This window comes from Aquarana catesbeiana, linkage group LG07, assembly GCF_042186555.1.
Source record: "Aquarana catesbeiana isolate 2022-GZ linkage group LG07, ASM4218655v1, whole genome shotgun sequence".
Classification (NCBI taxonomy): Eukaryota; Metazoa; Chordata; class Amphibia; order Anura; family Ranidae; genus Aquarana; species Aquarana catesbeiana.
Genome location: NC_133330.1, coordinates 98,464,122 through 98,482,654, shown reverse-complemented (window position 1 = coordinate 98,482,654; position 18,533 = coordinate 98,464,122). Strand labels below are relative to the sequence as shown.

Genomic DNA, 18,533 nt, shown 5'->3' with positions numbered 1-18,533 from the left:
CATTGCAACATATTCTAGCCAATCCTCCAGGGTGGTGGTAATAAATCTATGATATGAACTTATGCTTTATTTAATAATTTTGTTTCCAATATAATTATAGTTTCCAATATTTGTATATCTTTTTTTTTATTATTTTGTTTATCACACACATCGTAAATCAAAGTGTGCAGTAGTGATGAAAGAGATCCAATAGTCAGTATTACAACAAGTGTCAAGAAGATACCTCATCATTTACTGTATATCCTGTATATACGAGGCTTCAAAGTTGTCAGGAGGAGGAAATAATCTCTCCAAGTTTGGCCAATTATTGTATAAGGCCCAATATGATCCAGAGTAGGAAAGGGCTTTCTACAGAAGGCCACTTTTTTTAGTTATTGGTAACCAACATATGGCAAAAAGGTCTGGAAGTATCTTATGTAAGTTGTGTTTATGAAAAATCTTGAGCCGCTTCTGCCAGAATGTCTATATCCCCTTGGATTCTGCAAAAAAGCGGATGCGAGAACCTGGGTCCCCTGCTGGTGGCACTGTGCTTCCCAGAGCGGAAGGCTGTAGTTTTAGTGTCCACCAGTGGGTGTCCCTCAGCAGATCCCAGTAATCAGTTTCCACTTGATGTTAGCTGCTGGTATTTAGATCTTCCCCTACTACTGCCCTTTGCGCCACTGTTTTCCTGCTGTCAGATTCTGTTTGACACTGATCTTCTTTGTACTCCTGCCTTGTATCTGCTCTCCCTTGTTCCTGATCCCAGTTATGGTTCCCCCTTTCCATCTGCTCCCTGCACCTCCAGTTTTCTCCTGCGTTACCCATTTTTTGTATATATTGTATATAGTTAGTTGTTAGTTAGGCTTTCTGTTTGTTAGGTTGATTAGTTAGGTATTCTGTCACTGGGTTGTTGGATCACTTATATTTTTTATGCTTCCTGCGTGCTGGTGTTTGGGGCACCCGAAAGGAGGGAGGGGCCAGGAGCAGCGAAGAGGAGGATCCAGGTTGCCCTGTGCAAAACCACTGCACAGTGCATGTAAGTATAACATGTTATTTAAAAAAAAAAAAAAAAGACTTTACAATCACTTTAGCCCGTGTAGAAACAGAGGTACCGTAATGGTTCTATGTATAAGATGCTACTTTTTCCTAAAATAGTTAGACTGAAAATCGAGCGGTGTCTTATACACGGTCAGTCAGCCTGGGAGAGCTGCGTGGGTGCGTAGCTGCCCATAGCTTGTCAAACGGCTTCCTCCAATCATGAGCCTTATGTTACTGACGTCAGCTGGAGGTGGAGGTGGAGAGTGCGCAGATGCGATCCCATTGGAGGTGGAAAGTGTGCAGATGCAACAGGGACCGAAGCGTTCTGAGCCTAAGATGTCAGAAAATAATAAAAGTAAGTGATTGTCTTACTCTGCAAAATTCAAACCGAATGTAGTCAGCTATGCAAAAGAGCATGGAAATAGAGCTGCAGAGAGACATTATGGACCTCCTCCCACTGAATGTATGATCAGACAGTGGCGAAAACAGGAAGAACAACTCCTTAAGATGCCAAAAAAGAAGGCGGCCTTTAGAGGAAAACCAGCAAAATGGCCAAATTTGGAGCAGAGGCTTAGGACTTGGATTATGGAGCAGCACCAGAGTGGCTAATGTGTGTCAACCAAGCTTATTCAATGTCAAACAAGAATGTTTGCAAGCAAAATGAACATTGCTGATTTTACAGGAAAGGCAAAATGGTGCTTCAATTTCACGAGGAGAGAAGGGTTGGCCATGAGAACACAAAAAAAAGTTATCTCAGAAAATGCCACCAGATTATGAGGATAAAATCCAACAGTTTCACTCCTATCTCATACAACTTCGGAAAAAATATTATTTTGAACCAAGTCAGATTGCAAACATGGATGAGATGCCTCTCAATTTTGATGTGCCTTCCAACAAAACTGTTGATGTGAAAGGAATCAAAACAGTGGGAATCAAGACAAGTGGCCATGAAAAGACACACTATACTGCTGTGCTGATGGTACTAAACTGCCTCCTATGCTTATTTTTAAGAGGAACATACCACCTGGCATTATTGGCATTATTGTGCAAGTTCAAGAGAAGGGATGGATGAATGAAGACATTATGGCCATTTGGTTTGCAAAGGTTTGGTCCAGAAGACCCTGAGGGCTCTTAAAGAAGCAAGCTCTGCTCGTCTTTGATCAATTCCGAGCACAATTAACAGAAAAGACAAAAAGGGTTGCATAAGATTTGCAAACACACCTAGCAGTTATTCCTGGTGGACTTAAAGGTCAGCTACAGCCACTGGATGTTTCAATTAACAAACAATTTAAAGTCCTGATGAGAGAAGAATGGAGTAGATGGATGCACATAGCAGGTGATAACTTGACATTGACAGGAAGAGTGAAAAAACAACCGTTACTGAGATCTGGAATTGGTTTCTAAACTCATGGTATGGTGCCAAACAAGAGACGATTGTGAAGTCCCTCAAGAAACGTGGAATCAGCAATGCCATGGATAGAACTGAGGATGATCTCACATATATAGACAGTGACTCAGAAGACAGCAATGATGCAGAAGAAGTTGAAGAAATTCTGTCTGGAACTAATAGTGATAAAGAAGAGAACATTGATGCAACAGCTGAATAAAGTTATATGCTACATAATTTACTGGATTGTAAACGTTACCTGTGGTAATTACTGAATAAAAATGTGTTCTGTTTTACCTATGTTTAAAAAATTGATTTCTTAACTATGGGTTGGAAAAGTGAGGGGCGTCTTTTACAAATAGTGGCAAATATATATGGAAAATGGAAAAACATGTATATGGAAAAATACGGTATGTCAAAAGATAGCTCTGGGAGTTGGAAATAGGCATCCCTCTGAGCAACAATAGTACTCCTCTTAAAATCACATCTGCAGGAATTTAAATTGCCGTCCCTAGAGACGGTAAGAACCACGTAGGCTAGCAGGACTTGCTTATTGCTGCTGGAGCAAAGGATTCCTCCTGGCACAGTTAGAGGCTTGAAGGTGACTGAATGACTACATGGCCTGAAGTGCTTGACCTGAGGGTCCAACCGTCCGACACAAAAGCTGTATCTTCCTATCAGAAGAGAAGCAACCAGGTACCCATAAGATACGTATGGGTGCAGGGGCGGACTGACAACTCATGGGGCCCCCGGGCAATAGGAGATCCTGGGGCCCCCTGTCCCCGCTCATGTGTTCCCCCCCACACTCAAGCCACACCCACACAAATCCCCACCTACATTTTGCACTGCCCACACTACATGCGTTCGTCACAGAATTACATTAAAGAAAGTGCAACAACAGGTACCTTTCCAAAATTAAAGTGATTGTAAAGGCTCTTTTTTTTTTTTTTTTTTTTTTTAAATAACAAACATATACTTGCCTCCACTGTGCAGCTCCTTTTGCACAGAATGGCCCCGAACCTCGACATCTGGGGGTGGCTCTCGCGGCTCCTCCCCACATCAGATAACTCCCTAGGAGAAGCGCTCTCCCGGGGGGGGGGGGGGTTACCTTGCAGGTGGGCTCCCGTGTCCAGCATTTGCGTCTATAGACACGTTTACATACAAGTGCTCGTCCTACATAAAGCTTTTCATATAGAGCATGTGTGGGGATCATGGGGGTGCTTTACATTTTTTTTATTATTATTTTTATTAACTTTATATCATTTTCACTGATCACCAATGTAAGGAGCTCTTCTTCCCACTGATCTCCAATGTAAGGAACATTCTACTCACTGACCACCAATGTAAGGAACATTCTTCCCACTGATCACCAATGTAAGGAACATTCTTCCCACTGATCACCAATGTAAGGAACATTCTTCCCACTGATCACCAATGTAAGGAACATTCTTCCCACTGATCACCAATGTAAGGAACATTCTTCCCACTGATCACCAATGTAAGGAACATTCTTCCCACTGATCACCAATGTAAGGAACATTCTTCCCACTGATCACCAATGTAAGGAACATTCTTCCCACTGATCACCAATATAAGGAACATTCTTCTCACTGATCACCAATGTAAGGGACATTCTTCCCACTGATCACCAATGTATAGAAACATTCTTCTCACTGACCACCAATGTAAGGAACATTCTTCTCACTGACCACCAATGTAAGGAACATTCTTCTCACTGACATCCAATGTATAGAAACATTCTTCTCACTGATCACCAATGTATAGAAACATTCTTCTCACTGACCACCAATGTAAGGAACATTCTTCTCACTGATCACCAATGTATAGAAACATTCTTCTCACTGACCACCAATGTAAGGAACATTCTTCCCACTGACCACCAATGTAAGGAACATTCTTCCCACTGACCACCAATGTATAGAAACATTCTTCTCACTGACCACCAATGTAAGGAACATTCTTCTCACTGATCACCAATGTAAGGAACATTCTTCCCATTGATCACCAATGTAAGGAACATTCTTCCCACTGACCACCAATGTATAGAAACATTCTTCTCACTGACCACCAATGTAAGGAACATTCTTCTCACTGATCACCAATGTAAGGAACATTCTTCTCACTGATCACCAATGTAAGGAACATTCTTCTCACTGATCACCAATGTAAGGAACATTCTTCCCATTGATCACCAATGTAAGGAACATTCTTCCCACTGACCACCAATGTATAGAAACATTCTTCTCACTGACATCCAATGTAAGGAACATTCTTCCCACTGATCACCAATGGAAGGAACAATCTTCCCAATATTTATTTAATCCATATTGAGCACTATATTTGATTGGCTGCTTCTGCTTGGCACACACGCACAATCACAATCACGCACATGATGATGAAGTCATCATCATGTGCGATTGTGCGTGTTTGCCAGGCCTAAGCAGAAGCAAACAGCCAATCAAATATAGTGCTCAATATGGATTCAATAAATATGCATAGCCATAGATATCATAAATGACTACAGGAGATAACCAGAGATTGCGAATGCAACTACAGGAAATAACCAGACTACGAATGCGACTACAGAAAATAACCAGACTGCGAATGCGACTACAGGAGATAACCAGAGACTAGGGATGCGACTACAGGAGATAACCAGACTGCGAATGCAACTACAGAAAATAACCAGACTGGGGATGCGACTACAGGAAATAACCAGAGGCTGCGAATGCAACTACAGAAAATAACCAGACTGCGAATGCGACTACAGGAAATAACCAGAGGCTGCGAATGCAACTACAGAAAATAACCAGACTGCGAATGCGACTACAGGAAATAACCAGAGGCTGCGAATGCGACTACAGGAAATAACCAGACTGGGGATGCAACTACAGGAAATAACCAGAGACTGCGAATGCGACTACAGGAAATAACCAGACTGCGAATGCGACTACAGGAAATAACCAGAGACTGCGAATGCAACTACAGAAAATAACCAGACTGCGAATGCGACTACAGGAAATAACCAGAGGCTGCGAATGCGACTACAGGAAATAACCAGACTGGGGATGCAACTACAGGAAATAACCAGAGACTGCGAATGCGACTACAGGAAATAACCAGAGACTGGGGATGCAACTACAGGAAATAACCAGAGACTGCGAATGCAACTACAGGAAATAACCAGACTGCGAATGTGACTACAGGAAATAACCAGACTGCGAATGCGACTACAGGAGATAACCAGAGACTAGGGATGCGACTACAGGAGATAACCAGACTGGGGATGCGACTACAGGAGATAACCAGACTGCGAATGCAACTACAGAAAATAACCAGACTGCGAATGCAACTACAGAAAATAACCAGACTGCGAATGCGACTACAGGAAATAACCAGAGGCTGCGAATGTGACTACAGGAAATAACCAGACTGCGAATGCGACTACAGGAAATAACCAGAGACTGCGAATGCGACTACAGGAGATGACCAGAGACTGGGGATGCGACTACAGGAAATAACCAGAGACTGCGAATGCGACTACAGGAGATGACCAGAGACTGCGAATGCAACTACAGGAAATAACCAGAGACTGCGAATGCAACTACAGGAAATAACCAGACTGCGAATGCGACTACAGGAGATAACCAGAGACTGGGGATGCGACTACAGGAGATGACCAGAGACTGCGAATGCAACTACAGGAAATAACCAGACTACGAATGCGACTACAGGAGATAACCAGACTGGGGATGCGACTACAGGAAATAACCAGACTGCGAATGCGACAACAGGAAATAACCAGAGGCTGCAAATGCGACTACAGGAAATAACCAGACTGCGTATGCGACTACAGGAAATAACCAGAGACTGGGGATGCGACTACAGGAAATAACCAGAGACTGCGAATGCGACTACAGGAGATGACCAGAGACTGGGGATGCGACTACAGGAGATGACCAGCCTGCGAATGCGACTACAGGAAATAACCAGAGACTGCGAATGCAACTACAGGAAATAACCAGACTGCGAATGCGACTACAGGAAATAACCAGACTGCGAATGCGACTACAGGAAATAACAAGATTGCGAATGCAACTACAGGAAGTAACAAGATTGCGAATGCAACTACAGGAAGTAACCAGAGACTGCGAATGCGACTACATTAAATAACCAGAGACTGCGAATGCAACTACAGGAAATAACCAGAGACTGCGAATGCGACTACAGGAGTAACCATAGACTGCGAATGCGACTACAGGAAATGACCAGACTGCGAATGCGACTACAGGAAATGACCAGACTGCGAATGCGACTACAGGAAATAACCAGACTGCGAATGCGACTACAGGAAATGACCAGACTGCGAATGCGACTACAGGAAATGACCAGCCTGCGAATGCGACTACAGGAAATGACCAGACTGCGAATGCGACTACAGGAAATGACCAGACTGCGAATGCGACTACAGGAAATGACCAGACTGCGAATGCGACTACAGGAGATAACCAGACTGCGAATGCGACTACAGGAAATGACCAGACTGCGAATGCGACTACAGGAAATGACCAGCCTGCGAATGCGACTACAGGAAATGACCAGACTGCGAATGCGACTACAGGAAATGACCAGACTGCGAATGCGACTACAGGAAATGACCAGACTGCGAATGCGACTACAGGAGATAACCAGACTGCGAATGCGACTACAGGAAATGACCAGACTGCGAATGCGACTACAGGAAATGACCAGCCTGCGAATGCGACTACAGGAAATGACCAGACTGCGAATGCGACTACAGGAGATAACCAGACTGCGAATGCGACTACAGGAGATAACCAGAGACTGCGAATGCGACAACAGGAGATAACCAGAGACTGCGAATGCAACTACAGGAGATAACCACAGACTGCGAATGCGACAACAGGAGATAACCAGACTTTGAATGCGACTACAGGAAGTAACCAGACTGCGAATGCGACTATAGGAGATAACCAGACTGGGGATGCGAGTACAGGAAATAACCAGACTGCGAATGCAACTACAGGAGATAACCAGAGACTAGGGATGCGACTACAGGAGATAACCAGACTGCGAATGCGACTACAGGAAATAACCAGAGGCTGCGAATGCGACTACAGGAAATAACCAGACTGTGAATGCGACTACAGGAAATAACCAGACTGCGAATGCGACTACAGGAAATAACCAGACTGCGAATGCGACTACAGGAAATAACCAGAGGCTGCGAATGTGACTACAGGAAATAACCAGACTGCGAATGCGACTACAGGAAATAACCAGACTGCGAATGCGACTACAGGAAATAACCAGACTGCGAATGCGACTACAGGAAATAACCAGAGACTGGGGATGCGACTACAGGAGATGACCAGAGACTGGGGATGCGACTACAGGAGATGACCAGAGACTGGGGATGCGACTACAGGAGATAACCAGACTGCGAATGCGACTACAGGAAATAACCAGACTGCGAATGCAACTACAGGAAGTAACCAGACTGCGAATGCGACTACAGGAAATAACCAGATTGCGAATGCAACTACAGGAAGTAACCAGAGACTGCGAATGCGACTACATTAAATAACCAGAGACTGCGAATGCAACTACAGGAAATAACCAGAGACTGCGAATGTGACTACATTAAATAACCAGAGACTGCGAATGCAACTACAGGAGATAACCATAGACTGCGAATGCGACTAAAGGAGATAACCAGAGACTGCGAATGCGACAACAGGAGATAACCAGACTGCGAATGCGACTACAGGAGATAACCAGACTGCGAATGCGACTATAGGAGATAACCAGACTGGGGATGCGACTACAGGAGATGACCAGGTAGCCAGTTTTAAAATTCAAACTTTCAGCAATGCACAGCTATACAGGGGGATAAACAACATTTCCAGGGATGGTTTAGCAAAAAAAAAGGGGTCTACAGGCCGGGTATCTACGGTAGGCAGAAGGACCTACCTGACCAGTCGGGCACACCTCCCGCTCTCAGAGGTCCGGGGGCGGGGCTTTCGTCGGTAGGGGGCGGGCTTTCGTCGGTAGGGGCGGAGCTTTTGTCGGTAGGGGCGGAGCTTTCGTCGGTAGGGGCGGGGATTTTTGTGGTCCAGAGCGGAGCTCTCAGAAGTGCAGGAGAGACGCTCTATACAGACTCAGACTACATGAGGAGGGGCAGGGCAGGGTCAGAGCGTCAGTGGAGCTCCTTGCCCCGCCCCTCCCTGCTGACAGAGCCTCTCTCATCCTAAGCCGAGGTCTGCTCTGGCAGTGGGCTGGCCGCGGCGACCGGGAGGACGGGGTTTTCGTGCGGTGCGGCAGGCGGCTTTATTCCGCTGCTGACTGAGCAGCTCATGGGGCCCCTCCTGACGTCAGGCCCTCGGTCGGCGACCGAGTGACCGAATGGTCAGTCCGCCCCTGTATGGGTGGCACAAATATTAAAAAGGCCAGTAAGCAACCACTCCCCCAGAAGTAGAGCTCTTTGCTGACTACTTGGTTGAGAGCTCTCTTCAATTCTTTCTGGACTCCAGGCCAGAACTGCAGGAGCAAAGCTTTTTGGAGTTAAACAATTACTCTTGAACCGCAGTCCTTTTTCATTCAGCAGATATGTACTCTGAGGTAGGAGGCCAGGCTAAACACAGCTCTTAGCTGTCAAATAAAGCTAGCCCTTGAAGGGGACTTTTTAGACTTTCACAATGCAGACAAGATTGTCCCACTTGTAGAATTATTCCCAGCTATTTGCCATCAAATGAAGCTAGCCCTTTAACCGGTTCCCGACCGGCGCACGGCGATGTACGTCGGCAGAATGGCACGGCTGGGCAAAAGGGCGTACCTGTACGTCCCTTCAAATTTGCCACCATGGTGCCATCGCGTGCGCGCCGGCGGTGACCTCCGTGAGTCGGGTCGCGGGTCCCGCGGACTCGATCACCGCGGGGATACTAGCGATTGCCTCACGGAGAGGAAGAACGGGGAGATGCTAATGTAAACAAGCATCTCCCATTCTGCTTAGTGACAGTGTCACTGATCTCTGCTCCCTGTGACCGGGAACAGAGATCAGTGACGTGTCACATGTAGCCACAACCCCTCCACAGTTAGAATCACTCCCCAGGACATACTTAACCCTTACACTGCCCCTAGTGGTTAACCCCTTCACTGCCAATGTCATTTACACAGAAATCAGTGCATTTGTATAGCACTGATTGCTGTATAAATGACAATGGTCCCAAAAATGTGTCAAAAATGTCCGATGTGTCCGCCATAATGTTGCAGTCACGATAAAAATCGCTGATCACCTCCATTACTAGTAAAAAAAAAATTATTAATAAAAATGCCATAAAACTATCCCCTGTAAACCCTATAACTTTTGCACAAACCAATCAATAAATGCTTATTGCGATTTTTTTACCAAACATATGTAGAAGAATACGTATCAGCCTAAACTGAGGAAAAAAACATTTTTTTATATATTTTTGGGGGATATTTATTATAGAAAAAAGTAAAAAATATTGCGTTTTTTTCAAAATTGTCGCTCTTTTTTTGTTTATGGCGTAAAAAATAAAAACTGCAGGGATGATCAAATACCACCAAATGAAAGTTCTATTTGTGGGAAAAAAGGACGTCAATTTTGTTTGGGAGCCACATCGCACGACCGCGCAATTGTCAGTTAAAGCGACGCAATGCCGAATCACAAAAAGTGCTCTGGTCTTTGGCCAGCAAAATGGTCCGGGGCTTAAGTGGTTAAGGGGACGGCTAGACTCTCAATGCAGACAAGATACTTGTAGAATCATCTCCAGCTATTTGCTATCAAGATAAAGCTAGCCCTTGAAGGGGCAGTTTAACCACTTCAGCTCCGGAAGGTTTTACCCACTTCCTGACCAGGCCATTTTTTGCGAAACGGCACTGCGTCGCTTTAACTGACAATTGCAACATTTTAACCAAATAAAATTGATGTCCTTTTTTTCCTACAAATAGAGCTTTCTTTTGGTGGTATTTGATCCCTCACAACCTGGAAATGACATGGATTGTTTAAGGATTTGCAACATTAAATTTACAGAACATGCCCACATTTTTGAAGATTTTTTTTTTTTAATTGTGAAGCAAACAACAAATAGGACAAAATAACAGAAAAAGTCAATGTGCATAACTATTCCCCCCCCTAAAGTCAATACTTTATAGAGCCACCTTTTGCGGCTATCACAGCTCCAAGTCGCTTTGGATAAGTCTCTATGAGCTTGCCACATCTTACCACTGCGATTTTTGCCCATTCCTCCTTGCAAAACTGCTCCGGCTCCTTCAAGTTGGATGGTTTGCGCTTGTGAACAGCAATCTTTAAGTCTGACCACAGATTTTCTATTGGATTGAGGTCTGGTCTTTGACTAGGCCATTCCAACACATTTACATGTTTCCCCTTAAACCACTCAAGTGTTGCTTTAGCAGTGTGTTTGGGGTCATCGTCCTGCTGGAAGGTGAACCTCCGTCCTAACCTCAAATCACAGAGTGGTACAGGTTTTGCTCAAGAAGATCCCTGTATTTAGCACCATCCATCTTTCCCTCAACTCCGACCAGTTTCCCAGTCCCGACTGCTGAAAAACATCTGCACAGCACAATGCTGCCACCATGTTTCACTGTGGTGATGCTGTTCTTTGGGTGATGTGATGGGTTTGCCCCAGACATAGCGTTTTCTTTGATAACCAAAAATGTTCAATTTTAGTCTTATTAAACCAGAGCACCTTCCTCCATACATTTTGGGAGTCTCGCACATGCCTTTTCACAGACTCAAAATGTGCCATTTTGCTTTTTGCTCAAAGTAATGGCTTTCTTCTGGCTACTCTGCCATAAAGCCAAACTCTATGGAGCGTACGGCTTATTGTTGTCCTATGTACAGATACTCCAGTCTCTGCTGTGGAACTCTGCAGCTCCTCCAGGGTTGCCTTAGGTCTCTGTTAGGGTTGTCCCGATACCGATACTAGTATCGGTATCGGCACCGATACCGAGCATTTGCCCAAGTACTTTTACTCGGGCAAATGCTCCTAATGCTTCTCCCGATACCTAGAGGACAGCTGTGATCGGCGCGTGGGGGAGTTACAAGATTCTCCCCCAGCAGCTTTCACCAGCTTTAGTGACATACAGCGGTGATCTCACAGCTGACTGTCACTGCATCCTCCTCCGTGCCCCCTCCGTTCCTCTGTGCCTCTCCGCTGTCCCCTGCATTCCTCTCTCCTTATCTGTCCCCCTCCGTTCTCCCCCTCCGTTCCTCTCTCCTTATCTGTCCCCTCCGTTCCTCTCTCCTTATCTGTTCCCTCCGTTCCTCTCTCCTTATCTGTCCCCTCCGTTCTCCCCCTCCGTTCCTCTCTCCTTATCTGTCCCCTTCGTTCTCCCCCTCAGTTCCTCCGTCCCCCTCCTCCTTCCTTTGTGAATGGATAGAGTCAGCTGACTCTGTCTATTCACATAACTGAAACATTGTAATCTCCTGTGATTACAATGTGTCAGTTTATGAATGGAGAGGAGCCGCTGTCTTCTCTCCATTCATTCTCAGTGCAGCTGACGCTGCAGAGAAAGGGACTGGGGAATCTCTATCCTCTGTCTCTTTCTCTGTCTCAAGGGGGAGATATCAGAGGTCTGTTAAGACCCCTGATATCTCACCAAAGCCCCCCAAAAGGGCTGATTAAAAAAAACAAAACAAAAAAACAATAAAGAATAAAAAAATATTATTGTAAAAAATAAAAATTGTAAAGAAAAAAACAAAAAAAACACACACACATACAACGTTCACCCCCCCCCCCCCAAAAAAATAGCAAAAAAAAAAACTGTCACGTGACATTAAAAAAAAGTATCGGTATCGGCGAGTACTTGAAAAAAAGTATCGGTACTTAGACTCGGTCCTAAAAAAGTGGTATCGGGACAACCCTAGTCTCTGTGCTGCCTCTCTGATTAATGCCCTCCTTGCCCGGTCTGTGAGTTTTGGTGTGCGGCGTCTCTTGGCAGGTTTGCTGTTGTGCCATGTTCTTTCCATTTGGTTATGAGATATTTGATGGTGCTCCTAGGTATCATCAAAGATTTGGATATTTTTTTTTAACCCCTTCCCGCCGACCGTATGCACATCTGCGTACTCGGCTTTCGGGGGGTTATACCGGGATGATGCCCGCAGCTGCAGGCATCATCCCGGTACCGTTGTTCAGAGCGGGCGATCGGCTACCCGTTTATAACAACCGCTCGGCTGTTATACCGGAGGAGCGGGAGGGGACATCCCCCCCCCCTCCCGCCGCCTCCCGCCGCTCTTACCGGGCCCCCCGTGCGATCGAGAGGCCCGGTGTCCAATAGTCTGCCTCCGGCGTCTGGGGGCGGGCTGGAACGAAGCTGTGGGCGGCTTCGTTCCAGCCTTCTCAATGTAAACGCGGAAGCGACGTCATGACTTCACTTCCCGTTTACTCGGCTGCCAATGGCGCCGAATTTAAAAAAATACACAGTATTCAGAATCGCTGTTTTCGGCGATCTGAATACTTTGAAGTGCAGAGGAGGGATGGGGGTCTTTTAGACCCCCGATCTCTCCATAAAGAGTACCTGTCACCACCTATTACTGTCACAAGGGATGTTTACATTCCTTGTGACAGCAATAAAAGTAAAAAAAAAACATTTTTTTTTTTTTAAACACAATTTTTAAGTATAAAAATAAATAAAATAAATATAAAAAAAAAAAAAAAAAAAACGCATACGAAAGTCGCGCACACATATGTAAACGGTGTTCAAATAACACATGTGAGGTATCACCGCGATCGTCAGAGCGAGAGCAATAATTCTAGCCTTAGACCTCCTCTGTAACTCTAACCCGGTAACCGTAAAAAAAAAAAATTTAAAGCGTGCCTATGGAAATTCATAGCTACCATAGTTTGTCGTCATTCCACGAGTGCGTGCAATTATAAAGCCTGACATGTTTGGTATCTATTTACTCGGCGTAACATCATCTTTCACATTATACAAAAAAATTGGGGTAACTTTACTGTTTGGATTTTTTAAAATTCGTGGAAGTGTCCCTTTTCCAAAAATTTGCGTTTAAAACACCGCTGCACAAATACCGTGTGATATAAAATATTGCAACAATCTCCATTTTATTCTCTAGATTCTCTGCTAAAAAAATATATATAATGTTTGGGGGTTCTAACTAATTTTCTAGCAAAAAATATGGATTTTAACTTGTAAACACCAAATTTCAAAAATAGGCTTAGTCATGAAAGGGATAACCTAACCTTGACTTGTACTTCTCAACAACATCCTCCCTTACGTGTTTGGAGAGTTCCTTGGTCTTCATGGCAGTGTTTGGTTAGTGGTCCCTCTTGCTTAGGTGTTGCAGCCTCTGGGGCCTTTCAAAAAGGTGTGTATATATAATGACAGATCATGTGACACTTAGATTGCACAAAGGTGGACATCATTTCACTAATTATGTGACTTCTGAAGGTAATTGGTTGCACCAGAGCTTTTTATGGGCTTCATAACAAAGGGGGTGAAAACATGCGCACATGCCAATTAGCAGTTTTTTATTTCTGAAAAAAAGTTTTATGTATATATTTTTCTAATTTTACCTCACCAACTTAGACTATTGTGTTCTGATCCATCACATATAATTCAGATTAAAAAAACATTGACCTAAAGACTGTAATGTAACAAAGTAGGTAAAAAGCCAAGGGGGTAAATACTTTTGCAAGGCACTGTATGTATTCTGCTACATATTTTTTATAAAAAAAATCTCAATAAGCGTATATTGATTGGTTTGAGCAAAAGTTAGTGTCTACAAAATAGGGGATAGATTTATGGACTTTAAATTTTTTTTACTAGTAAATTTTTAGCGGGACTGCGACATTGCGGTGGACAAATCTGCACCAAGTGACACTTTTTGGGGACCAGTGACACCAGTACAGTGATCAGTGCTATAAAAATGCACTGATTACTGTATAAATGACACTGACAGGGAAGGAGTTAACACCAGGGGCGATCAAAGAGTTAAATGTTCCCTAGGGGGGTGCTTACTAACTGTGTGGAGCAGTGTCACACTGAAGGAAAAGAGATCCGTGATTCAGCTTAGCTGTATCACAAGCTCTCTCTTTCCCTTCCTGACAGATCCACCATTTGCCTTGTTTACACAGGCAGGCGGCTGATCCGTCTCTTTTGTGAACGATCGGCGGGTCGTGGCGGCCATCGCTGTATCCAATCACAGCGGGAGCGGCTCTCCGGTGGCGCATGTGTGCCCCCAAAACCACGAGCACAAAATCACGTACCTGTACGTGATTTTGCGCAGCCGGGCCGCCCTGCCGCAGTATATATGCGATAGGTGGTCCGGAAGTGGTTAAACTCTTGCAATGCAGACCAGATTGTCCCACCAGAATTTTTTTTTAGGATAGAATTAATATTCTTCATCCCAACTTCCATTTCATTGAAAGAGAGGCAATGGTTAAAGGTAGGCTCCCAGGCTGCAACTGCAGACAGATATACCCCTTAGGGACAAGTCCAGCACAAGGCTATCACCCGAAAACGTTAAACCCCCCCAGGACACACCCAATCATCCTGATTGAGTATACACCTGAAAGACACAGCATCCTCCAATGACAACTCCATGTATACAGCTAAGCTGATGAAGGCCACGTCAACCAAACAGGTGATCCATTATGCTGGTAAACCTCTTCCCCATAAGTCTTAACCTGACATCTTTGCAGTGCAGGTAGAAGTGTCCTGGTTGGGTTTGAACTTGAGCAACCCAGTACTGCAAGGTGCTGACCACTAAGACACTCTGCTGTTCTGTTCTTCTGTTCAATTTGCACCCCTTTTCAAGAATGAGCTTCTGGTTTAAACATCATAGGAAAAAAGCAATGCAATGCTAAAATACTTGCACTGCAGGTACCGCAGCCACTTTGGCATCCTAGCAGCCTTACAAAAGGAGGTACAAAAACCTGCTCAAATTTCCTCAATACCTTGCCTAACCCTGCAAGGCTTTGATCATCCACTGACGACCTTTGAGGAATATTGCTCCGAAGAGGGCACCCTCACACAAGTTCTATCCAAAACGTACTCCCTATTGAATTGTCCGACCACACAACCACACTTACCGTTTGTAGACAAATGGGAAATAGAACTGCAACGTAAATTTTCACCTGCCCAGCTGCAACATATTCTCAGATTTTCGCTAAAATCCTCGGTCTGTACAAAAATTTAAGAGACCAACTATAAACTTTTAACAAGGTGGTATCTAACCCCTCACCTCTTACATAAATACTATCCTGCCACTACTGACCGCTGCTGGAGATGCCGAAGGGATAGAGGGACGTTGCTTCACGTATTCTGGTCATGTCCTAAACTGACCCATTTTTGGGCGACAGTTAGAGAAATTACCCAAAAATTCACGGAATACAAGATTCCTGGTGATCCGGTCTTTTTCCTGTTGCACGTCTCTACCATCTCAGCCAAACTATATAAAAAATCCATCGCACGCCATCTCTTGAATGCTGCAAAGTCCTGTATCCCACTCCATTGGAAGAAACAATTACCACCAACTACTGCTGAGTGGCTCCATAAAGTGGAGGATATTAATAGAATGGAGGATCTAGTACTCACCAGGCAACATCAACAAGAAAAATACTCTAAACCTTGGGGGCTTTGGAATCAGTTTGTCCTCTCTGCAGAGGGTACAGACCTTTTTGGAACATAATGTCATGAATAAGCACCATGACCTGTTCTCCTTAGTCATCCGGAGCCAGTGCCACCCTGAGCCCCTTCCTTCCCCTCCTCTTCTTTTTTCTCCCTGTCCTTCATGTTCTCATCTCTCCTTCTAATTGTTCCTTTTGTTTTATTAAATAAGAGAAAATGGGCAAACGCGAACTCGGATCTTACCCTATTATTAATTTTTCACCATTTTTTTTTTTTTTTTTGCCACGTCAGCCAAGTACTATTCGTAGGAGGATGGTGTTTCAACTTTCCAGTCAAACTTATCCCTCAATACTTTCACATCATTGTGGCCTTTTCTTTATGCACATAATCTTAGAAATTCCGTATAATGTAAGAAATAGAGATATTACCCTCTACCATTACTGGTTCCTCAATACCATACCGCTATACCCCCCCCATCCCCCCTACCCCACCCAAGATCCCCCTATCCTCCCGCCCCCCCTCCCCCCCCCACGCACCCCCCCCCCTGAGAGTCCCAACATAGCCTCTCACTGTCTTCCAACTGTTCCTAATGCCTGTTTAGGTATATGACTCGATTTTAAATTTGAATTTTATTTAAGGTGAGTTGTCTGACTCGTCCTCCCACACCTCAGCCGCCTGGTTGGAGGCCTTAAACCTAACCCAGTCTCTCCATGTTTCTTCGTACTCCTCCATCTCCAGCCCTTCACTGTATCTTAGATATTCCATGCAGTGAATTTCATCTATTTTGTCGAACCACTCCCGCATTGAAGGTCTCCTACTGTCCCGCCAGTATCTGGGTATGAGGCTCTTAGCTGCATTGAGAAGGTGCGGTAGCAATATTTTCCGATAGCTCTTGGAAGGCAGGTCGCTTCCATGGTGCAGACATACCCAGGGATCGTCTGGGACTCTCTTGTTAGTAATCATATATATGATCCCCCTTACCTCCTCCCAGAATTTTATCATTACCGGGCACGTCCACCAAATGTGCGCCATTGTCCCTATTTCCCTGCACCCCCTCCAGCAATACTGCGAAGTTTCGTCCTGGATTTTATGCACTAGATCCGGGGTGACATACATTCTGGCCAGGATTCTAAAATTCATTTCTGCGATCCTGTAGTTTGCTGATGTAGCGTTTACTCTGCTCAAGACACTCCTCGCCTCATTATCACTGATCTTATTTCCTATTTCCTCCTCCCATTTCTTGAGAAATTCTGGGCGTTCAACCTCTCCCATTCTTATCAGAGTTCTATAGATCCTGGACATTCCTCCCCTCCTATTTTCCTTAATACATACTTTTTCAAGGGGGTAGAGATCTTCCATCGACCTAATTGGCTGCGGGAGGGATTCTACAAAATGTTTCAACTGCCTGTACTTCCAGTTGTCCATAACAAACCAATTATCTTTTGCCTTGAGTTCCTGATAGGTACACAACGTTCCCCGACTAGTTATATCTTTAAGCTGGGCCTCTTCACATAAAATCCATCTCCCAGCCAATTCCTCCCTCCCTGGCAGAAAGTAATCTGTGCCCTTAAGCGGGACTAGCGGCGAGTTATATCTCCACTTCTCTCTAGTGTATATTTTATCCCAAGTGTTCAAAACGTGTTTCGTGATATCAAATGTATTTGTGCCCAATTTTCTAAATTGTGGTGGTATCCATACATTTTTTCCCAGATCAACCCCACTCCTTGTATGCTCTATTTTCACCCATTGCTTATCTTTATTATTGTTAACCCATTCCGGGATACGTGATAATACTACTGCTGTGTAGTATTTTTTTTATATCTGGTGCCCCCCAACCCCCCCTCTTCTTAACATTCACTAATTGTGCATACTTTACTCGTGGCTTCTTCCCCCTCCATATGAACTTTAGAAACAGTGTGTGCATTTTGTTAAAAAAACTCTGAGAAATTGCAATTGGGAGCATTTGGATTTTGTATGTGATTTTGGGGAGAATTGACATTTTAAGTAAGTTTATTCTGCCTCCCCATGAAAGTCGGTTCCGCGGAAATCTGTTTAGCTCAGCCCCAATTTCATTAAGGAGGGTCATGTAATTGGCTTGAAACATTGTTTCAAGGGTTCTGTGCTGGGACCAATCCTATTTAATTTGTTTATAAACGATCTGGGGGATGGGATAAACAGTTTAATCTCTGTATTTGCAGACGATACCAAGCTAAGCAGGGCAATAACTTCCCCGCAGGATGTGGAAACCTTGCAAAAAGACCTGAACAAATTAATGGGGTGGGCGACTACATGGCAAATGAGGTTCAATGTAGAAAAATGTAAAATAATGCATTTGGGTGGCAAAAATATGAATGCAATCTATACACTGGGGGGAGAACCTCTGGGGGAATCTAGGATGGAAAAGGACCTGGGGGTCCTAGTAGATGATAAGCTCAGCAATGGCATGCAATGC

The 18,533-nt window shown here is 44.5% G+C and overlaps 1 protein-coding gene across 1 annotated transcript in view; it reads right to left on the bottom strand.

The window, feature by feature from the left end:
* The window catches only part of DMC1 (DNA meiotic recombinase 1), a 375,853-nt gene that overhangs the window by 143,880 nt on the left and 213,440 nt on the right, over positions 1-18,533 (bottom strand). The gene's annotated exons all lie outside the window — the stretch shown is intronic.